The sequence below is a fragment of the Saccopteryx bilineata genome, chromosome 5 (genome assembly GCF_036850765.1).
Source record: "Saccopteryx bilineata isolate mSacBil1 chromosome 5, mSacBil1_pri_phased_curated, whole genome shotgun sequence".
NCBI lineage: Eukaryota > Metazoa > Chordata > Mammalia > Chiroptera > Emballonuridae > Saccopteryx > Saccopteryx bilineata.
This window is the reverse complement of record NC_089494.1, coordinates 48,605,308-48,630,276: the sequence shown is the minus strand read 5'-3', so window position 1 is coordinate 48,630,276 and position 24,969 is coordinate 48,605,308. Positions and strand designations below refer to the sequence as shown.

General features: G+C 32.4%; 1 protein-coding gene across 3 annotated transcripts in view; it reads right to left on the bottom strand.

Moving 5' to 3' along the window:
- The window catches only part of CALCRL (calcitonin receptor like receptor), a 100,618-nt gene extending 77,174 nt beyond the window's left edge, over window positions 1-23,444 (bottom strand). The window contains exons 1-2 of one of the 3 annotated variants that reach the window (XM_066280339.1): window positions 23,220-23,444; window positions 2,083-2,150 (exon numbers count right to left, since the gene is read on the bottom strand). The gene's annotated coding sequence lies outside the window, so the exon portion shown is untranslated. Of the gene's footprint in view, window positions 1-2,082; window positions 2,151-18,823; window positions 18,841-23,219 lie in introns of those variants that run through there. The other 2 variants (XM_066280340.1, XM_066280341.1) reach the window with 2 other exon arrangements.
- Window positions 23,445-24,969: the final 1,525 nt, after the last annotated feature.

Sequence of the window (24,969 nt, the reverse complement as noted above, 5' to 3'; positions counted from 1 at the left end):
CAATGCAACAGTATTCTAAGTTAGAGGAGTTGAACAATTACAAACCAAACTACTCATTACAAAGAAATTCAGATATTTCATTTCTAGCTCCTATCTTTAATTCAGAGTAGTTACAGTTAGAGGTTCAGGACCTCAAAGAGCTTCAATGGTCCTGAGAAATCTTAGAGTATAACCTGCTTATTTTATAGGGATGGAAGGTAGAGTTCAGGAGGGTTTAGTGATTTGCCTCATATCCCACAGCAGTGGTAGATGAGCTAAGAATAGGAGTTCCCTTACTTACGGCTCATTTCTGTGCTTCTTTCATGAAGTTAAAATTAAATCATATGTGAGTCAAAATAATATGATAGCAGACTGCAATTCTGGTTCTCAGTTTTCTTTTAATCTCCCCAGAGATAATTTTTCAACCTCTTTTTTGCTGGAATTTGTCATATACATATCCACCTCAAACTACATCATATAAACAATTTTTTTAAATCGCATAATTGGCAATCAACTTCTCACCGAAAAAATATATGTCTTACCCACACTCTGCAAGTCAGAAATCAATCTAATGAAGAGAAAGCAGTTTAAATTTGGATCTTTTATTTTTAAGCTGCTTCCAATTTATCTCCTTCAGACCACCCAACATATATTAGAATTTATAAGTTGGAAAGATACTTAGAAAAAATATTGTGTACTTCTCTTAATTTCCACATGGAGATGACAAGCACACAGATAGTGGAGGCCTACTAAGTTCTTTGCTGTATCTTCTTCATTGAGCAAAATCGAAGCCTTATAAAAATCAAGCTGGCATTACTTCACAGAAAACTTTTCAGGAAAAGAAACTCAGCTGTCAGATGTAAGTAGGCATCTAGAGCATTCAAACTGTGCTTAAAGGAACGGTGAGTCATATGAAATGCAATGTGCAAAGGAAGCTGACACTTAAAAAGGACAGAACAATGATGAGTTCCCAAAGACATGCTGAGGGACAAAGAATAATTATAGAGGGTCTATTTTGGGGCCTAACAGAATGACTTGGGCATTTAAAAATCAGAAGAAGAAATGATGTCGCTCAACCTTGAAGTTAAAATGAAATTATCTAAGAGCTTTTATTTTGTATTAATGCTATTACAGTGTATTAGAACAATACTGATGAAATTCTTAAATACTTAGGAATTTTAAAATAACTTCTGACAGGAAAGCTACCTCAATTTTGTAGAAAAAAGGAGCTGTGAGGAACAATAATAAATGCATAATCAATAACTCATCTGGCATTGAACTATAATGCCAAATATAACTAAGGCACCTCCAACTGCAAGAGTAGTCTTTTTTGGAAGCACCAATGGCCCCAAAACTTGTTACTAATGCCCGGGATTTATATGGAAACTGCTTTGCCAAGGAGTTCTAATAATAGTATCCAGAACTACTTAAATCTTTAGAAGTGCTCACCCCCCCCCGATTTTCCTGTTCTTTTATTTATAATGATGTCCTCTAATATTCCAATTATGGGAAAGGTTCACAACCATTTACAGAAATATAACAGTGACTTATGTGAATCAGAAAACAAAGAACTCTTCAGAGGAAAGGAATTTAGTTCAAATGAGAACACAACCTTATTATTTTACAACACTGAACATTGTTTGTTTTCCATATATGTAAAGAATTATATATATATATAGTTATAGTTATAAAAATTGGCCACAGACATTATATATGTATGTATATACATATCTCTGTGTGTGATTTTTATGGCTAATATTACCAAAATACTAATATTCCTAAATCTAATAGGAGTTATTCAAATAAATTTAACTTGTTCCTGGCCATCTGGTCAATGGAACAAGAACAGGTTTAAATCCATACCCAAAGGTCCCAAGAAAATGAATTTGTAAGATTGACTGAGGTCCATAAGCCAGTCCTTCTTTATCATATTTTGTTAGATTAAATTTTAAAGTTTTCCTTTAGTCAGAAGTCAAGTTATATATAATTCTGTGAAATCTTTCTCAGTATTGTTAAAATGTTTATATTATCCTCTAGTTCATTGGAAATCCAACATGTTACTTTCATTGAGTCATGAATTTTTTTTTGAAATATATATAATACCTGAAAGTAGGGCCATCCACAGTTTTGACAGGTGACAGCACAAGTGGTGGGTGTATCATCGTAGTACCCTGGATGACAAGAGAACATTCCTATGAATTTTGTTAAAAAAATTAGTGAATAGTGGGATTTACAGAATTTAAAGGTAGATACTTGTGGGATTTTTAATCCCACAACACGTGTATTTTAACTGTTGTATTCCAGTGAGAAGTTGGGAGAAGATATAGCAGGCACACTTAGGTTGTCACCATGCCAACCTACTCGTAAACAAAAACTTATTTCTTGGAACCTTTTTTCATAAGAATGATGATAGTAAGGGGCATGAATATGGAGGATAATCCCTGTTTTCAAGAGTTTAGCACTAGGAAGAAGTGGATGCCGTGAAATGTTCAGGAGAAGGGTCAGTCCTGGAAGTAAGGATGACTTGGTCAAATGATTCTATGGAGAAAATGATACAGATGGTTCATAGTGCAGAAAGAGGGTCAATGTGATCAAAGAGGAAGTAGTGAGGATGAAAGAGTAACAAAGACCTTGTCAAAGAGGAAGCCAGAGGCTAGACAATGTCAGCAATGAAATTTCCCTCTCCTTAAACTTAGAGCATTATTAATACGTGAGATTCATTCGCTGCTAAACAAAGACTTTCCATATATTGTTTTATTTTTTAATTTATTTTATTTTGTTTATTTAGTTTATATTGGAATTTGAGATGCCTTTATTGAAATTCCCTTATGAATTACCAATTTACTGTTACTTCCATAACAACCTGTAAATTATTGCCAAGGATTTCTATGAAGTTGCTAGAGATCTTTAAATGAAAAATCAAAGCATTAAGAAAGCCTAGTAAAAAGCAATCTCTGGAATCAAATATTTTGTAATCAAAAATATTTTAATTACTTTATAAATTACTTTGTAAATTTTTACAACTTTTCATATTTTAATAATTTATTATATATTATTACAAATTAGGATATGTTATAATTAGGATCAATATGGTCATACTAAAAGAGATATTTATTTTTACATCAATGAATACTGTATTATGTTTATTTTTTTTTTTTTTTTAAATTTAAAAGACTTTATTTATTCATTTTAGAGAGAAGACAGATAGAGAGAATGGAAGGAGGACCAGGAAGCATCAACTTTCTTAGGTGCCTTGACCAGCCAATCCTAGGATTTCAAACTAGCAACCTCAGTGTTCCAGGTCGATGCTTTATCCATTGCACCACCACAAGTCAGGCCCTCTTCATTATGTTTAGAATCTGGATTATTTTGCAAGCTATTTTAAAAAAAATAAAAGTTTGTCAGTCTCAGGCTTTACTGGCATACATATGGTTTTCAGAAGGTTCAAAGTTGAAATTTATTTTGAGTATTTCCCAGCTTGCTAGAAAATGGTACTAGAAATAGAAATGACATGACATGTTACTGTTTTTTTTTCTGCATAGTTCCAGAGATTTCATTTGTCATCACAGCTGAAAATGCTATGAAAGAATCTTTCTACCCTTTCAGTGATTTGGAATAACTACAAAACAAATATGTTAATTGTTACTTCTGGCTATTAGAAGATTTGTTGATGAGTTAATTTTGGTTAGTAAATGTGTTGAACATATTAATAGAATAAAATATATGTCATCAGGTATTACTTCTACTTTCCTCTGAAAAATATCAGTATCTGTACTACCAAAAATAGATTAATATCCAAGAAGAAAGGATACACAGATAACAATATAAAGTCTTAGTGAAAATGCTAGTGATACCTAGTACAAACTCAAAGATAAAAAAACTAATTTTGTTTAAGTAGCACCATTGGCTAAAGTGATTATACAATGAAATCAAAATCAACTAAAACTTAAATACTTAGAAAAGAAATATATAGCAAATAAGAATGTAGATAAACCTTTATATTGCTATGGTGAAACATAACAATTAAGCTAAAGAAAATGTAAACAAGTGTATTTATTAAAAGGAAATCAGAACCTTGAAACAATATCTTGGTTAAGTTCAGCTGATGCGTATAAGAGCAGTCACATGGTTTCCAAAATGAGGGAATATATGAAAGACAGAAATTCCAATGTTTAATGATGTTTTTATGTATAAATTTTTTTTTTTACTACAGGAGGAAGACAATATCTCTTTCAAGGGATTTTCAAGCTAGCCTTATATGGATAGTTCAGTTGGTTTAGCACATTGTGCCAATATGTAAAAGTAGCAAATTTAATAGCAAGTCAAGGTACATACAGGAATAGATTAATGTTTCTGTCTCTCTCTCCCTTCTCTTCTCTCTGAAATCAATATTTTTTTAAGAAAAGTGATTTTCAAACTAAATACATTTTTTAACTACTCAAAAAAATTATTAAAAAAATGATACATGCTATTATACATTTGTCCAAACTCATAGAATGCATAATACCAAGAGTTAACTCTAAAGTAGACTACAGATTTTAGACAATCGTGTTATGTCAACATAGGTCCATTGATCATAACAAATATATCACTCTGATGGGGGATGTTGACAATGAGGGACGTTATAAATGAGTGTGGATGGAGGTATATGGAAAATCTTTGTTCCTTTGCTGTGAACCTAAAACTAGTCTAAAAAAAATAGTCCATAAAAAGCACATATATAGCTGAATAAAATTATTCATTTTCTTCCTCTATTTTTATTTTTATTTTACTTTTTTAAAGGACTTTATTAATTTTTCAGAGAGAGAAAGGGAAAGAGGAAGAGAGAGTGAGAGAGAGAAGGGGGAGGAGCAGGAAGCATCAACTCCCATATGTGCCTTGACCAGGTAAGCCCAGGGTTTCGAACTGGCGACCTCAGCGTTCCAGATCGACACTTTATCCACTGCGCCACAGCAGGTCAGGCCATTCCTCTATTTTTAAAGGATATTTTGATGTGTATTTGATGGGATTTTTTAATAAAGGGAAATGGAAAGTTAGGGATATGATTCTAGGCATTATTAATGTGTCCTTGTTCATAAGAAATGCTAGTAATACCTTCCCCATTTAAAAAGCAATAAAACCTATTCTCTCCATTCCCTAGAGCACCTTGCCAAAAAGAGATAGTTCGTCCTTCTCTTAAATAACTATACGCAAATAGAGGCTTAATCATAATTCTATGAAATCAAGTTACTATTACCCAATTAGAAACAAATGTTTCAGAGGAAAACTTATAATTCATTTTACATACAAATTTGATGTGATTCATAATCAGGGCAATGCAAATTAAAACCACCATGAATTACTACATACACCCACCAGCCTGGGAAGCATTAAAAAAAAGTTTGACAGTAATGCAAAGTATCAGAAAGGATGTGATGCAACAGAAATCTCATACACTGTTGGTGGGAGTATAAATTGGTATAAGAACTTTGAATATCTAGCTTCCTGAAATCCCACTGGAAAATATATTCCTTAAAGAAACTCATACACATGTATCAGGAGATCCTATAAAAAAAAAATTTCATTCCTTCATTGTTGTAATAGCAAAACGGTGGAAGCAATCCAAATATCTCTCAGCAGGAGAAAGGATAAATACGTTGTGGTACATTCATACTGTGAAACTCTACAACAATGAAAACAAACCCCCACAGCCACATACGGTAACAGGGATGTATCTCCAGAACATGGGGCTGCATGGAAGAGGCAAGTCCCTGAGGACTATGGCAGAATGATTCCACTTTCATAATACTAAAAATAAAACAGCAAAACTCAATCATTGAGAACATATAGAAGTGTGGTAAAGCCATAAAGTAAAGCAGGAAATATTTAGTTTAGGATAATAGTTTATTTCTTGAAATGTATGTGTGACATTCAGGGAGGAACAGGATAAACAAATTGGTCTAGGTATACAGGCATTCCTTTTTTGAAACGATATATTTATGTTATGCATAAACTATATGTATAAAATATCATGTAAAAAAAAATTGGGAGGCGGGGCCCTAGCCGGTTGGTTCAGTGGTAGAGCATCCACTCGGCTTGTGGGAGTTCTGGGTTTTATTCCTGGCCAGGGCACACAGGAGAAGTGCCCATCTGCTTCTCCACCCCTCCCTCTCTGTTTTATCTCTCTCTCTCTCTTCCCCTCCCACAGCCAAGGCTCCATTGGAGCAAAGATGGCCTGGGCGCTGAGGATAGCTTCATGTCCTCCACCTCAGGTGCTAGAATGGCTCGGGTTGCAACAGAGCTACACCCTAGATGGGCAGAGCATTGCCCCTGGTGGGCTTGCCAGGAGGATCCTGGTCGGGTGTCTGTGGGAGTCTGACTCTCTGCCTCCCTGCTTCTCACTTAAGAAAAATACAAAAAAAAAATGGGTTTTTTTGTAGGACAGTATGAAAAGTATGACTCCTGACTCTGGAATTATGTATATATATATTTGTTGTGGATTTATGGATCAAACTATCAAAATGCGGTGGATTTGAGATAAGTCAGGTGGTTGGGTGGGGGATGGAGCTGTCTTACACAGTACCGATCGACTTTGAAAGATTATTTCCTTTTGTCAGAATACTGCTAACATCAGACCTCTCTAAAGATTTCACAATTAAATTATAGCCATATGCACAGTAATAAATTCTTATTTTTACAAATATGATACAGGTGTGTAAATGCTATTTGGCTTTAGGTTACTTTCCTATTTATACATAGGAAATTTTGGAATGCCAATGAACACTTTGAAACGTGTGTGTGTGTGTGTGTGTGTTTTCCAATGAAAAAGAAAAGAGTAAATTGTATTCTGTATTTTTTTCCAAGTTCCCTAGACTTAAGTTAGGATGATTCAGGTAGGGAAAATGTGCCCCAAATCATAAAACTAATAATTCTCAAAGCCTGAATTAGAGGATAGTATAATATATATGTTATTATTTATGTGTAGTTCAGTGTGAATTTGTAGCTATTATTTCATTATTTAGACACGTGCCTTATTCACTCATTCTTATTTTATTATAAATTTTAATCTAATCTTGGAACAGGGAGTTCTTGGATTATGACACAGTTCCATTCCTACGACAGTGACATAACCTGAATTTTAGTGTAAGTCAAAACACATCTTTGCCAAAGTCACCTATTTTAACACAGTTGTAAAATCACAACCTAGAACATAAAAAACACAACTAAGCCACAGAAAAAGAATACTGCGTGTTTTTCTGCCACACTCAACCCAATTAGCTCACCCACTAATATGTAGGTATGACATTATCAGCTGAAACATTCAAGTCTAATTTATTTTTTTTTATGGGAGTGAGCATCATAAACTCAAAACATAGTAGTGTCAAGACTGTCTTAACCCAAGGACCTTCTGTATTATGTTTTATTCTCACAATATCCAGAGTTCAGTAAAGCGAAAACTGTTTTGAGGGCACACAGGGATCATTTAAGCATCATCTCTTTATATGCTGAGCACCCCCTGAATGATTTGATAGGTTTTAAGTGAGCAAAGGGATTGGCATTTTATCAAAATCTGCTACTTTAAATGTGGTATGATCAATGTTGCCTCATTTCTGGGCTACTTCTGAGAAACTGTCCTAGACAGACAAACTAAGACTTGCCAGTAGATAGAGACACTATGAACTGTCCACTTTAAAATCAAGTCATCATCTTGACCAGTTGGGTCCAAGCCTTAGAACATGATGACCATCCAGGAAGTGGTGTTTGCTTCTCACCTCTTATCAAAAGGAATAACCCCTAGGCTTAGCACTCAACCCCATTTCCCAAACAGAATGGCAGATAAATTTTCTCTATTAAACCATGCAAGTAAGGCATTTGCATACTAACACTTTGTCCATAGCAATGGAGCCCAAATATCTCCACATTGTAACTGATGCAGTTCAGTGGTGTTTTTTTTATTTCCTCATTTTTCTGGCAAATAAAATATGTCTTATTGGACCAATTTATCTTCTTTGATAGCCTTTCCTTTTATTTTTTCTCTCTTTTGCTGTCTTTATTCTGTTCACTGCTCCCCTTTCCCCTTTTCCATTATTTTTGTGGGTTTTTTTTTTGTTTTTGTTTGTTTGTTTGTTTGTTTTTACTTTTAAATCCTGTTACTCATTCTGGTTTTACTTAGTTTTTTTACATGGTAAGCAATAATTACTAAGTTAACTACATTCTTACAGACATATCTATTTATTCTCTAAATGAGAATGTCTCTGAATCTTCTCATTTTCCTAATTGGTCTTTAAGTCCTTAATCTTGTTCCTTTTATTTCTAGTTTTATCAACTTCTGGGTGAATTTCCAAAACCTTCACTGTGACATTTACCAACACAGTATCAACAGAGCTGTAATTAAATGAGGTGTTCTGGGTTTACTTCAAGGGAGCAAAGTTTAGGGTGTGTAAGATTTTTTAATTATATGCTTAAAAGCATGCAATTGAAATATATGATACAAGGCCTTGGCTGGGTGTCACTTGGTTAGTCTCATACCGATACACCAAAGTTATGGGTTCTATCTCCTCTCAGTGCACATAAAATGATCAGACAATGAATGCATAAGTAAGTGGAAGAACAAATCATTGTTTCTCTCTCTCTCTCTTTCTCTCTCTCTCCCCCCACTTCTTCTCTCCCTAAAAGAAAAAATTTTTAAAAAGATGTGATACATATAAACATGAGGAGCACATCCACTCCTTTACAAACAAACCAGGAGAGGGCCTAGTAAGAGGAGTTAGTTAAAATAGGACTCATCAGGGAATTGTTAATAACATCTGTGGGTAACAACATAAATTACAAAGTTGATTTACGGTCATATTTCATGCTGTAGGTTAGCTAGTTGTGTCTCAGATGTTACTGTCAATCTCCTGGAATAGAGATAGTTAACAGAGACTGTGATCCAGAATATGTAAGAGCTGAAGAACTGCTAAACAAACATGACTTTTATTCCACCTAATTTCACCTCTTTAAATCCACTATACAATTGAAAGTCAATTGTATTAATTCGTGCAACTGTTTTAACAGCTATATTTTTACACTTAATTTACCCTCAGTGAATTATTCAGATATCAAAACAGCCTGTTCATTCTACAAGTAACATTCTACTAGAAAAGGCTCTCAAGAAAGAATGCTTGGTGCCTCTGCTGAATCTAAATGAAGGAACAAAGATTTTGGCATTGCCCTTTTCTGAACAGGGTTACTGGGAGTGCCCATTTGTCACTGTAGAAATTGACACTAGCTTGAGAAAGTGTGGAGTATCTCTGATGATTGTGAGAAAATTGTCATTTTTGTACTTCAATTTTTTTTTTTACTTTTTTGATTTTATTTATTCATTTTTATTAGAGAGAGGGGGGAGAGAGAGAGGGAGAGATAAAGAACAGAGGGAGGAGCAGGAAGCATCAACTCCCATATGTGCCTTGACCAGGCAAGCCCAGGGTTTTGAACCGGCGACCTCAGCATTCCAGGTCGACACTTTATCCACTGTGCCACCATAGGTCAGGCTGTACCTCAATTTGAAGTGCAAGTACTTTAATTGAAAATTCTATCCCGGCTTTTTAACTGTAAAGCTTAAGTGCCCTTTCTATAATTTTATCAAGACCATTTGATTACAAATTATCACTCTTCTATTTTTTAAAGTATTGCTAGTTTTAGCTTTATTATTATTATTGTCTATTTTAAGCTATTTGGGACAAAGAAAATGTGTTGTAGAATATTGAGTTGTCATGCTATATATAAACGTACCAAAAATGAATTGATTGTAGACTAATTTTTAAAACAAAATATAGTTTTTGTTAAGGCATCATTATTTATGTTTTGTAATTGAAACTTTATTATAAATATACTATTCAATAATGACCACATCAAATAAAATCAGAAAGTTCAAGAAGCAGTTTAGAATTTATTTTTGTTCTGAGCCATACTTCATTTAGGACAGAGAGTTGTTTAATCTAAACTAGTTTGTTGCTGATGGTTTAAAATCCAGTCAATGTCTTATTACATAATATGCTGAAGATGAGTAAAATTACAACCTTGACACATTTTATATACATATTTTATCAAATGCTATAAATATATTTTGAGAATCAATCTTTTTCTCAAAGAAAGATTATTGTTTCCCTGAATGATATACATATCTGGGCTCAGAAGAAAAAAAAACACTCAACTACGATATTTCTAAGTGGATGAACAATTAGCACTCTGTTTTAAAAGAAAATTAAGTTAGCTATATAAGTCTCAAACATATGGAGAACATAAATTAGAAAGGAAAAATATTGTTATACCTTGTGAATTGTGTCAATTCAGGAGATATATTTTGTGATGGTTTATCATGAGTCTCTCAAATCATGATTTTATTTAATAACAAGTAAATATTTAAATTTATATAATAGTCCTTTGACTATAAACTTCCCAAACTATACAATGATGAAAACTCATTCACAGTTGGCATTATTTTAGATTTATCTCTAAATATCAATAAATCAATACTTTAAAAAGCTTGCTAAATTTAGATTAACAAATATGTACCTTATTACTTATCGAACAGACATATAATTTTTGACAATTAAACAGAATTTATATTCTACCATATTGCTTTCTTATAAGATGTATTATCTTCCTTTCAGTTTCACTGTTATGTTTTCTTTTTTTTTTTTACCTCCCTTCTATAGAGTTTTTAGTGCAATTGTCCAGAAAGGCATAAGTAATGGAGTAAGGCTTTTGTTGGGAGGCACCAGTTGGCAAGGCTGCCAGTTTCAACAAGAAATTCTGCCAATTCCAGCCATTGTTTAGCCATTTGGGGAAATGCTTCAAAATTTTGTGTTAAAATACTGAGCAACCTTCTCATGTACCCTAGTTTGAAAGGTCACTCCTTGGAATTCAGTGAAACCTGAACACTAAATACATTACAGAGGCATCTTTGCTAATTTATTTTCCTTTACAAAAAAACAGCGAAGGGATAAATATTAGGTTGACCTAAGAATAAAAAGAAATGCTAATTGTTTCTGAATATTTTCTCTTTGGCAATGTGTAGTAATTCTAATATCTCCAGAATTTCAGCTCTAGTGTTTATTGTATAATGGAGAGGAAATCACATAAAGCTACTATCCAGTTTTCTGTGGAGACTAATATAATAAAACATATTCACTACTTAATACTTTTTAAATTTTTATTTAATTTATTGGGGTGACACGGCTTAATAAAATTAGATAGGTTTCATGTGTAGAATTCTATAACACATCATCAGTATATTGTATTGTGTGTTCACAACACAAAGTCAAGACTCTTACCATCACTGTTTAACCCCCTTTTACCCTCTTCTACCTCTGCACCCCCTTTCCCTTTGACAATCACCACACTGTTGTCTGTGTCTTATGAGGTTTTTTCTTTGCTTAATCTCGTCACCTTTTTCACCCAGTCCTCTAAACCTCCACCATTCTAATAGCTGTCATTCTGTATTCTGTATGTATAAACCTATTTCTATTTTGTTTTCTTGTTTATTTTTTCATTAACTTATACATATAAGTGAAATCATATGGTACTTGTCTTTCTCTGACTGGCTTGTTTCACTTAGCATAGTGCTCTCCAGGTCCATCTATGTTGTTGCAAAAGGTAAGCTTCCCTTCTTTTTCATGGCTGAGTAGTATTCCATTGTGTCAATATACCACAGCTTTTTTATCTACTATCTACTGATGAGCACCTTGGCTGCTTATAAATCTTGGCTATTGCAAATAATGTTGCAGTGAACATAGGGGTGCATATATTCCTTCAAACTAGTGTTTGGTGTTCAGATATATTCCAAGAAGTGCAATCACTACATTTTAAATACTTACCATCTGTAGATATTTATCTAGGTTCTTAGATATATTAGTTAAAAAGCAAAAAAAAAAAAAAAAAAGGCCCAAATGCTTGTAGTTATAGAGCTTATATATTAGTGGTATGAACAGAAAATAAACAATAACAGAAAATATGTCAGTTATAGTCGATGCTTTGTTGCAAGGTGATTGGTGTTATAAGAACAAGCTAGGACAAACTAGAAGAGCTGAGTATGAGCAAGTTGATTGTGATGTTGTAGGTGCAGGTTTTTAAAAAGTGAGTAGGATGAGCCCCATAAAAAATTTTATTGTTATATTGCTTTTCTTTTTTAAATTTTTATTAATTTTTAATTTATTGTGTTTGCATGGATTCAAGTGTCCCACTGAATATAACTCCCTGATCCCCCACCCTGTGTCTCTTTTTAAACCCCGTTTGACCCCCTCCCCCTAACTCCCTCCTCCATTCCCTCTAGGATTTGCTGTCCTATTATCTATATCTCTGTGTTATGTATAATTATATTTATATATAGTTTCACTAATCCCTTTACCTTCTCTGACCCCATCCCTTCATCTCCCTTCCCTCTGACTGCTGTCCCTCTGCTCCCTGTGACCCCGCCTCTGCCTCTATCCCATTCCTCAGTTCACTTTGTTCATATCTGAGCAAAAATGGATGACAAGGGGGAGAGGAACTCAGGCATACAGCTGTCTAGGAAGAGATCATTCCATGAATGCTTATTAAAAGAAACTCACAGGTGATTTTAAATCTTTTAGATAATGTCCCTACTATCCTTTAAACTTATGAAGTTGGTATTAGAAGTTCTAGCAAAAATAAACTTTTCTTAATGTGAAGGATTCAACACAAAGAAGAGACATTAAAATCTGACATCCAGGACTACAGGCCCACAAGTAAGAAAGATTAGCATTTTTTCTTCAGATTCAGGTGCTATAATATATAATGAAGAGTAGAGAAAAAAAGACCTGATAAACTTAGAAAGTTACTCAGTTAATTTATTCAAATAAATCTTCTCTCATTAACTGCTATTATGATCTTATATCAATAAAGTGATATAATACACAATGATATTTGTAATGTTTATTTAAATTTAATTGAAAACCAAAGTGCTATTCAAACTAGAGTTTATATACTGCAATAACTCTCCAGATAGAAAGGCTTAAAAATTGTATTTACAGACACATTTCCTCCTATGATTATAACATTATGCAATTATAACTAGAAGAAAAACATACACCAGGATGTAGGACAATCCTTGAAGTCTAAACAATTTTCAATAATTAGGAGCAAAGTATTGTTTAAGTGTAACAATCTAACTTTTTTTTAAAGCACATGCTATTTCTAGACCTACATCACAGTTAGACTTAATAAATCCCTCTGAGGACACATTGAACCAGAGTCTCCTATTTCTATGTTAGGAAGCCACTAGATATATTTAGCTTGTTCAGGCCTTTAATGTCAGAAACTACAAATAATGTTAAAAATTTTTGAACATATAAACTTTTGTAGTGCATATGGTACTAGAATTGATATAACTGAGACCTTATAACCTTGAATATGCAGACTTTTGTGGTACTGGAGTTGTGACAGTTGAGAACTCGGTGAACTAATTTAGCTTTCAAGGTTAATGTAAAATTATACTATTAATGGATTTTTAAAGGATATTTGAGTTATACAAAACCTCAAATATGAATTCTGTTAAATGTGATATATTTATTTTCAAGAAAGTAGGCTGGAATATGGTTCATTGAATATGCACATGTTAATTTTATGATCAGAATTTGTCTTTTAAAATGATTTTTGAGCTAGTAACATGGAACACTGAACAGAAAATGATTTTGGAAAATGTGGAATTAAGGAACTATTGGGAATATTTCAATTAATTAAAAAGTTAACAATATTTAAGAAAATCGTTTTATGTTTTTCACTCCTGTCAGATTGTTTTAGATCTTAATACTTGCTCACGTCTCATTTGAAGGCTTTTTTGTTCAAACAAATAAAACCAAATATTATTCAAAGCTTTATTCTAAAAAATATCACTGTATTAACCACAGCTTTTGTTTTGAAATTGAACAATTTCCAATACACAGGCATGGCATTAGCAAAGGATTTAGGTGCAAGGAAATTTTTCTGTTAAATTGTGAAAGGTCAAAGTTATATTAGAAGCAGTTGTAAAAAAGGCATTTCAGAATATTTTAACCAAAGCACGTACAATTGTAAGCTGAATGAATCTATTAGATTGTTCTTTACTTTGGGGATTTTTATGTTTTATTGATAATTCAAGGTTTCCAAATATAATAAATATATAGAGAAAATACTTGTTTTATCAGGTTTTGTCATTTTAGAAAACAACTTAGTGAAGAGATTCAGTCTTGAAAGGTGACCAGATAAAAGAGAGTGGCAGCAAGCAGAATAGATTAGAGATTTATACTTTTTAATTTTTTTAATTTTTTTTTAGTGATAAAGAGAGAGTCAAACACACAGACACACAGGAAGGAAGAGAGATGAGAAGCATCAACTTGTAGCAGCAGCACTTTAGTTGTTCATTGATTGCTTTATTATACGTGACTTGATGGGGGCTTCAGCTGAGCTAGTGACCCTTTACTCAAGCCAGTCACTTTGGGCTTCAAACCAGCAACCTTTGGGCTCAAGCCAGTGACCATGGAGTCTTGTCTATGATCCTGCGCTCAAGCCAATGACCCCATGCTCAAGCTGGTGAGCCTGTGCTCAAGCCAGATGAGCCTCCATTCAAGCCGGTGACCTCAGGGATTTGAACCTGGGTCCTCTGCCTCTCAGGTCGACACACTATCCACTGTGCCACCACCTGGTCAGGCAGAAATTTATACTTTAATTGACACTGTCTACACTGAGGTGGAGCTGATGTTGTCCAGAGTAGGTGTCCTGTCTTGCTTGAACACGTAGCACGGGGTCTGGTGCATCATGACTGCTTGCCAAACATGCTATTTAACCCTAGCAACCCTAAAGCAATGATGGCGTAGTCATATGAGTTAAAATACAACTATTTCTCAAAATAAAGTATCCAGCAATGAGAACAGATTTTAACTGGGTAAAAGGAAGAGCAGTTCTGAAAGGTCTTATGTTTATCACGTTGAGGAAGAAATGCTATTGATACTTTTGACCACTGGAGACCCGAAGTAGCTCTTGAGCAGTGGTTCAGAGAAAGGTGAGAGCAGGCAGATGTGGGTGAGGAGATTTAGTAGAAGGAGAAGGGTGCAGAAAAGGAGATGAAAAATGATCAATTGCAGAATCTATCTACTGTGTAGTTTTTCCCAAGAGCCTCTGGTTAATGAAAATGACCTTATAGGCAATTTCTTTCTGATGTCCATGTCTGTTTTTTGATAAGTATCTGAGGTGACTGAAAAATATATACATACATTTTACCTCATTCTCAAATAATTAGCAGTCATGAGAATTAATTGGCACAGGTTCATAAATATAATTCTAAGAACTCTTAATAGATCCATCAAAAAGAAAGATTCCATGAAATTCATGCAATTAATATGTAAAATGTGAGTCCCTCTAAATGTAAAATCGTTTTTATTTTTCTAGAGAAAGAGTTTATAGTTGACATTCATAGTGTGGGTCATAGTGTGGACATTCATAGTGTGGATTCATAAACACTCCAAATAAAATTTAGAATCAATGATGTTAAACCAAAATCTAAATGGGTGTTTAAAATTCTGTTGCACATGTTTTCTTTCATAACATTTTAAAATATAATACAGAAGAAAATAGGCATCTACCTTTAGGTCATAGTAAGAAGTCCTAGTAATAAAAGCATTTAAAAAAATTGTTATTGAATTTATTGGAGTGATATTGTTTAATAAAATTATACAGGTTTCAGCTGTACACTTTTATAATATATCATCTTTATATTGCGTTGTGTGTTCACAAACACATTTTTGCTCAAATAAAATAGCCACCAAAATTTTGGAGCTCTGCAGATGGAGTTTAATTTTATCATTTTTAATGTTCTTTTTATTTTGAGCTTCAGCAGTTGTTATAGCAGTCAAAACTAAAAATTTCTGGAGAGTTATATAAATTCATCTTTAATGTACCATAGGCCACAAAATCCACATAAATAACATACATAAACTTTTATTATTTATGTTAGAAGAGATGAGTTTAAATTCAGTATCTTCATTCAATTTGTTTAACATCAATAATAAGAGGTATAATACATATAATATGTGCAATGGTGCTAAAAAATAGTTAAGATGTAAAATCACATAATTAAAATCAGAGCTTTGTCAGTAATTATTTAACTTGGGGCACACTGTGTACTTCTCTGAGTTTCACATGTAAAAGAAAGAAAAAAATTTCTGTTTAACACACCTTTTCATTTTTTATTTTTTTTTATTTTTTTTTAGAGTGGGAGAGAGACAGAAAGACAGAAAGAAACAGAAAGAGACAGACAGACAGTAAGGGAGAGAGATAAGCATCATAGTTGCGTCATTTCAGTGGTTTACTGCTTGCTTCTCCTACGTGCCTTGGCTCAGGAGGCCTTAGATGAGCCAATGACCCCTTGCTCAAGCCAGTGACCTTGGGCTTCAAGCTAGTGGCCTTGGGCTCAGGCCACTGACCATGGGATCATGTCTATGATCCCATGCTCAAACTGGCAGCCCCGTGAACAAGGCTGTAACCTCAGGGTTTCTAATCTGAGTCCTCAGTGTCCAACGTCAATGCTCTTATCCACTGCATCACCACTTGGTCAGGCTTAACACACCTTTTTAAATTGTTAGAATGAAGAGAATTTTTAAGTGCTTAAGTTTTATAGAAATTGTAATTACAAACATTAGTTTCATTAGGTTCTGTAATATAGTATATGATGGTAAAAGTGTGATTACTCTAAAAGTTTTAGTTAAAAACCACATTAGTCCACTCTCCCTGTCTTATGAAGAGGTTGCATTTTAATGTCTGCATGTTGATTGTGGAATGAGCTTTTGCATAGAAACAAGTTATATCTTCAGTTGTTTACAAAAGATTTATGATGAGAACTATAATTTGTTGAACACCTACTAGATGCTAAGTGCTGTGATAAATATTTCCCATGTATTGTTTCATTATTCTTCACAAAATCTTATAAAGCTTTCAAATTATCAATACCATTTTATAAGATGAGAAAGGGTACAAATAAGTGATGAACTTGTGGTTTATAAGGAGATTAACCAAATCCAGTCTATTAAGTTGTTCTATTTCAACTGTTTTTGTTTATTATTTCTTTTCATTGTTCTGCAATTGATAAGAAAGAAGTGGGAAACAAAAACAAAAAAAAATAATTTCCTGCTGAGCACATAAATTCAAGGACAAACCGGGAAACCTAAGATTATTTACTTTACCATTGTTTCCATACAATCGGACATTCCCTACTTTAACCTAAGGTTCTGGGAGCAGCATCCATTCACACTAAGGATGACTAGACCAGCCACCAATTGAAAAAGGAAACAGGATGGCTAGGAGCAGGAGCTCTGGAGCCTGATGGCCAGGATTCAAGTCCCGCCTGTGTCACTGTAGCTATGTGATCTTGGGCATGTTACTGAGGATCTCTGAGCTTCAGTTTTGGAGTTCCTTATCAGCAAATAAAAAAATAATAATATCCCTAGGGCTTTGGGGATGATTAAATGAGTTTATACATGAGGAATTAGTAATGTACATAACATATAGCAAACCCTCAAAGCTAAAATATCTCAGCAGCAGCAAGCCACCCTTTAAAAAGGGGTTCTCCTGTATGAGTCCAGTGTGGAAAAATCTCCCACCGCTGACTTCAGGAGAGTGTTTAGGCAGGGGAAGCAGACTCTCCAGTTTGAGGTTAAAAAAAAAATAAGTTATTTGACACTCAGAAATACTAAGATATATGCAACCAATAATGTATCCTTTATCTAATGATGCTAAGGACCAGGGGTAAAGCTAAGGATACATATGTATATATTTACCCAAATACACCTGGCAAGTTCCAAGGTATTTTAGTTAGTTAACATGAAGTTTAAGGAAACTGTATTTAACATGTTTAAAATGTTGCAATGTCCTTACTACATATGACATGAATGCTGTCTAAAGTGTACTCCATTCCAGGCGATTGCTTCAAACAACTATGCCTAAATTTCTATAACACAAGTGCCTATGTTTTATTTTTTTGCCTTAGCTAATAAAGTATATGAGTATGTTTTCAAAGAAGATTTAAAACCAAAAATTTTCATCGAAAGTAAATTTTTAAAGAAAACATATGTAGATTAATAAAACATTTAAACGTGTTACTCTGATCTGAGGCTTCCACTAAGTAAAAACTAGTCTCTTAATTTGCCACATATTTGAAAGTAACTACAGAATATAATAAAAAAAGAAAGAAAAATCACAGTTTTGTACTGACATCCTTATCCTAGAGTTTTAACCTTCCTTATTTTCTGTTATGGTATTATATATTTTTCTCCAGTACTTAACCTAGGTTCCAATTTCCTTTCAAATTATTCTTGGAAAAGAGGCAAAATGGATGTTTATGCACAAATAGCTGTATAATGATAGCTCTCAGATAATTAATGGACATAGGTTCAAATTAATTCTCATTTGTAAAATTTATGAAAGCTGTACTTGTATATAAAACAAATTTATCTTGGTTTTGATTGATAAAACTAAGCCTGTTTGCTCATGAGTATGCTAATGATCTTCCATGTGACTTTACAGTAACAAAAAGAGCACTCTTATAAGCCATTGAGTTGCTATTTAAGTATATCAACTGCTATTGAATACACCAAATGACATGTTCAGAAGTTCCTATGGTTTTATGGTAAATACAGTTGAGCTAAGGTTAACCTGAACTTAATAAAGAAATAACTATAGATATACACGATAGTTATATTAGCATTTTATAATTTTAAAAAAGATATATTCCATTTTAAAAGAAATAAGATTTCTCTGACCTGACTGTGGTGGTGCAGTAGATAAAGCATTGACCTGGAATGCTGAGGTTGCCGGTTCAAAACCCTTGATTTACCTGGTCAAGGCAAATATGGAAGTTGATGCTTCCTGCTCCCAATCCTCCCCTCTTTCTCTTCTCTAAAAATGAATAAATAAACTCTTTAAAAGAAAAAATTTGAAGATTTCTCTGAAAATAAAGCTTCATCCAACACCTTTAATAAAGTACAGAACAGTAGCCTTAACATCATAGGGATTACTTACTTATTTACTTATATTTCTGTTGGGTTGAATTGGATTGAGATTTTTGTCCTTTTAATTGTGAAAAGGTAAAAAAAAATACATTTATTTTAAATCATGATGGAATAAGAAGATAAACTTTGTTTTACATTAAAAAGTACACTATTGTGATCACTTTAAAAAACGATATATTGGTGAGTTAATTGCACAATACTGTCTTTTTCAAATAAGCAAAATAATTTAAGGAAAAACAGGAAGAAACATGTTCTATGAAAATATGCAATTTATCATCTATCATTTGATAATGAGAGTAGTATGTTGATACGCACAGATCGTAATTGAGGTCACAACAGTTACTCTATTTTATTTTTCAATAATGAAAAGTAAGACTTTTGTTGTGTTTTTAGAAATTAAATTCATTTCATTTTTTATAAAATAATATCAATTAAAATTAATTTGATTTTGAGATTTCTCAAGTATGAGAAAATGCAGGGATTATTTGATCCAATAAACAATATTATAAAACTAATTAGGCATAACTAAATTACCTGCATTTATTGAGGACTTTTCTGTTTAAATTGAAATTGTGGTATAATATATAAAATATTTTTTATTATTTAAGTGGATTTTGTTGGCTTAATTATCACATATCTAAATCATACAAGCTCTATATTTATAGTCCAAATTCTACAATTAAATGTATTCTACTTATTATTTATTTAATTTTATACTTTAAACTAAGGTTATATATCTTCAAAATTATAAATCCACTTATCAGTAAGTAAACTAAGATTAAGGTGTTAAAGCTATCCGTATACTTTGAGTTGCATAACTGCTATTGATGAAAGAATTTGGACAGGAATGGTAGTCTTTGTGAATAAATAGAAAAATGATTGAGATAGCTGGTTAGTATGCAGACCTGCTCTTATATTTCTCATCAATATTTATTTCCCATTTAATTGCATCAGAACATTTTCTGACCTTAAAGAGAACATTTCCTGAATCATTTAATGGTGCAGCATGGTAGAAGTATTTTGGGAGAAAGCTTCTCTGAGAGATTGTAAACATTTATAGTCACACATAGACTTCAAACCAGACAGAGACAAGTGTTTTAAATAGCTGTTAACTGATTTTCCATTTTAAGTGTATTCTGACTGTCTAATTGAGTCAAGCGAAAAGAGGTACTACAAACTTGATCTCTGAGTGTCTTTCTTTAATACCATTGCAATAATACAGCTTACATTTATGGGCTACAAGCTTCTCTGAATCCCAAACAAAGAAAAGGAATAAAGCCAAAGACTTCAAAAAATATTCTTTGAATATATTTGTTATCTGGAAAGTTGACAGCATAATCATTATACCTCTAAATATAATTTCTTTTTTAGTCATGGCTAGGTAGCTCAGTTGGTTAGAACATTGTCCTGATACACCAAGGTTGCAGGTTTGAGCCTCCATCATGGCACATACAACAATCAATGAATGAACGCATAAATAAGTGGAACAAGAAATCAATGTTTCTCTCTCTCTCTCTAAAATCAATAAATAAAAAATTTAAAAACAATTAGTTTTTCAAGCTGCCTTAAAGTTATATAAAGTATTAAATAAGTTTTGTTTAGTGAATATTTTGATAATTTAAAAAATATTTTGCTGATTTTTCTGTGTAGTTCTAAAACAGTCTTTAAAAATTAAGTTATAATTCTTAAAAATTAAGTTACTATTTTTAACCATGTAGATTAAAATTGAAAGCGGATATTGTTATAATGGTTCCAAATGATCTGTCAGAAATATATACTAATGATACTAAATAAAGTCTCATGAGTTTTTATGTTTATCAAAGATTTTTCCACATTAACATAAAGCACATAAGGCAATCTTTTTTTATCTTAATATAAATTTAAATTTTTTTTCTGAAATTCAAATATCTGTTATGCATAAAAAACAAATGGTAAAAAAACAGATGAATGTAAAGGTTCTCATAAATATGCTACATTTAAACAGCATTATATCCTACGCATCACCAGTAAGGTAAATACATATACCTTGGTCATTCTTCAAGATAATTTTAAAATTGCAGACCCATTTTTAATTTCTTTTTATTTTAGTGTTTTAATTTTTCACAGTGAATAATTTTAATATAGTCTAAACATTTACATACTTTAACTAATAAAAATAACTTTTCAGCATGTTCAAGATACATTTTTTAAAAAGACCTTGTAGCAATATCCAAAGCATATTTCTTAAAGATAATTGAATATTGCAGGTAAAATATATTTTAGCTCACATTATTTATGTTATTTCTCAATTCTGTGTTTCATTTTACATATTTAGAATTGGCCTTAGACTCTATGCATTGATTTTGTGATACTACAGGTTAATATCATCTAGAAAAGTAAATTAATTCTTTATGGTTGAAAGCCTACACTGATGCTCTGAGATTTTCTTATCATGAAAAAAAGCAAACACCAGGATTAATAACGTGAATTTTGATGTTAAACTTTCAAACATTTGAAATGTTTATTTAAAACATTATTTTCTCAAGTAATAAGTCTTTGCCTAATGATCCTCAATATTCATTATCCAGTGTTTTACAACAGTATTAAAAAAAAAAAAATAAAGACGATAATCCATACTATTAACACAATTACAAAAATTTAATAAAATTATGCAAGAAAATTATAGGGTTTTGTTAGCAATTAAAAAAAATAGAACAGTTTGGGGAGTTCCAAACTTGTTATTAATATAATATCTCCTTCTAAAAAAATAATCTAAATCAAAAATAATACTATTTCAATTTATGTTAATAACCAAGACATTGAGTTAGGCATTCAATGTGTTCTTTCCATTTCCTCTTCTAATTATCTAATGGCTATTTACAAGGTCACATTCTAAAAACACCTTTTTCCATTTCTACCCATGTGTCAGGGAACTCAATACAATAAATAAAAGAGAAAGGAAATCAGCTAGAATGGTTTTAAAGAATCACAAAAATAAGACTTAATTGAAGTTTACATTATTTGGAGAAATTTTGGGGGAAGAAATAAATAGAAAGTTACCAAGGAGTTACTCAGAATGAGTTTGTAGTCCACTGTGGATATGTTGGATTATGAATGATTAAGTACAGGATTTCTTTGTTGAAGGACGTTTTGCAAAGTGTAATATCATTTAGCTAAGAAAATATATGTAAATTAGGTCAACCAATATAATTGAATCCAAATTTGACATCTATATTTTTCTTAGCAACAAGTTTATTATATCTCTATATGAACAACTTACATAGACTCTAGTTTCTTAGCGTCCAGGATAGTTTGTACTGTTGAAAGAAGCATTAACGATGTTTCACCTCTACATTTCAATAAGTTCTATCCTGAAAAGATTTTTTTTAAATACATACTTTAATTTTTCTGTTTAATAATCTGATATACTCATTTGGGAAACCTTTGTTTCTTTCCTTATCAACAGTTATCTCACTACAGCACACTCCCCTCAATAGATGGCAGAGTGATACCAGACAAATTAAAGTAATGCATTCCATTAGCTAAAGACACTTGAAATTAGAGTTAATATAGAAATCTTAACATTTTCTCAACCCTGGCTGTTTTTTTTTTTCCTTTGTAGTCCACCCCATTATCCAATATAGCGGAAGTAGTTTAGGGTTAGCAAAAGAGAGATTTAAACACATCTGGCAACAATGAACAATGAAAGTTCCATTAGTCCAATAGTTAAGAGATAAATAGAGGTAAAAGACAAATAGAAGGCAAATAGAATAAGTCCAAGTGATTACTTTCCTTTGTATTCTCCAGTGTGTTCAATTCCAGAGTGAGTGAGACTCTGAGACCCCCAAAGTAGTTATACTGTCACCCCTTTCTTAGAATACTGATTACATGGAAAGTTTAAAGACTTCCTGGGGTGAAAAATGTTTTCCAGCTGTCAAAATTCACGCTTAGCTATTAGTACAACTAATTTTAAAAGGCATTGTTCCCTAAATAAGATACTTGTTTAGAAGTATGACTTTTAATTTCCTTAGATTTTTATTACTGGCTAAATTTATTTTCTAGAATATCACTGTACACAATAGTATCTAATAGTAAAAGATTTTGTAGTTTCTCTAACATGAAATAAATGAGGATGTGTTTCAACATTCTTTCACTGTCACTAAATTCTATTGTAGAAACATGGTCAAACTGCATGAGAATGCTACTCAGAATAAATATATTTATTTTGAATAAAACACTTACCCCAGCACAGCTCCTAAGAAAATTCTTGGTGAAATATTCTTAGGAGGGAATTTGATTTTCTCAGATTCCGCAGAAGAGATTTAGCTCCAGGCAAGGTGGGGAAGAATAAAAGCCTTGCAATGTGATCCTGAGGCAGGGTGAGGTCCAGTTAGCAGAGCATGAAGATCCTTAAGCAGGAGGTGACACTCTCTGCTGGAGAGACAGGATTGCTCTGAGTAGATTGGAAGTGTTGTCACATTGTAAGTGCTCAGCAGCAGAAGGGAAACATCAGAGCTTCCTGTTACATCACTCTGACCCCGCCTGCAGTTAGTGTTAGGTTACTTTCTTTCTCAAATAGCATACCCCAGGAAAGCAGCACTCCTTTCTTATTCCTAGACAAGAGCAAGAAGCAGCCTGAACAGACAGAGATCATATGCTATATGAATACATTGTTAGCAGCAAAAACTGGCTGGATTTCACCTTGACTGAGTCTGTTAGAACTTGCCAAACAGTGCTGCCTGTGATTTGAAGGAAATCTGAATATAAAATTCTGTTCAAAGTTAAGGGAGTGTGTCTGTGTGCATGTGTTGAATTATGTATACTTTACCATGTATCTGAGGAAATGTTTGATTTTCTTTATAAATGAACACAGGAAAATATAAAATACATCTATCATAATTAATTCTCTGATCCAACTCATAAACTTGAAGCTCTGATAACTAGAGCTATTCCTTGATCAGTTTTCCACAATAAATTTAAGAAACTTTATTCTGTGGATTTTTGAACATGTTTTGCTTTGTTTTGATATTAGTATGTGTGTATTTTCCATGAACAAAAGCATTGTGTGTATACATATACATAGAATTCTTTTTCACTGTATATAAACATATATATCAGAGTAAAAACCTTTTGAGAACATATTCATAAATTTAAAATGCACATATTTTAAAAATTTGACTTGTTATCTATAAAATTAAAAAGTAATTTAGACTATAACATTTTAACCCAAAATGCCTTAACAAAAATTCATTTAATTTATACACATAATATTATGAAAGAATGTAAAATCTGCAGCATACCTTAATTTTTTAAAGTTTACCTCAAAAGATAATTTTATTCTAAATGTGCTTAATAAACTATTGAAAATGATCAGGGAAGAAAGTTTTAAATTTGAAATGCACTTATCATTTGATAATGTGGTAAATGTGTGAAGATAGAACAGTAATTATAATTTCTAAAACCTAAATAGCATTAAAAATCACTTAATTTATCTGAGCATCAATTTTCTCATCTCTAAATTAGAAAAGATGGGTCAAATATGATCTAATATCTCATATCTCTAACACTTTAAAATAGCAAACTATGTAATAAATATAGAAATAAATAAGATTTTGTGATATTCTTTCCATTCTTAGTATATTTGAGGGCGGAGGTCCTGAGAAATTTATAAGTTACTTCAATTCTGGAACAAAATGAGATGTTCACACTTATAGACTAACAAAGGAGGACCATGTTACATAAATTAAAAGGACATTGTATTTCTGAAGCACTATGCTTCTGTTCATATTTTTATTACCTGAGTCCATGGAATAAACTTATTACACCATCTTTAATTTTAAGATCAATAGAATCAAGGTCAATAAAAATACATACATATAAAAATAGGATACATACTAACTTTTATCAATTATAGCTAAAAGAGTTGTAAGAAACTGAGTTAAACCTTTTTGGTTTCTGGGAGAGAGATAATAACCAAAGAGTTACAGTGCCA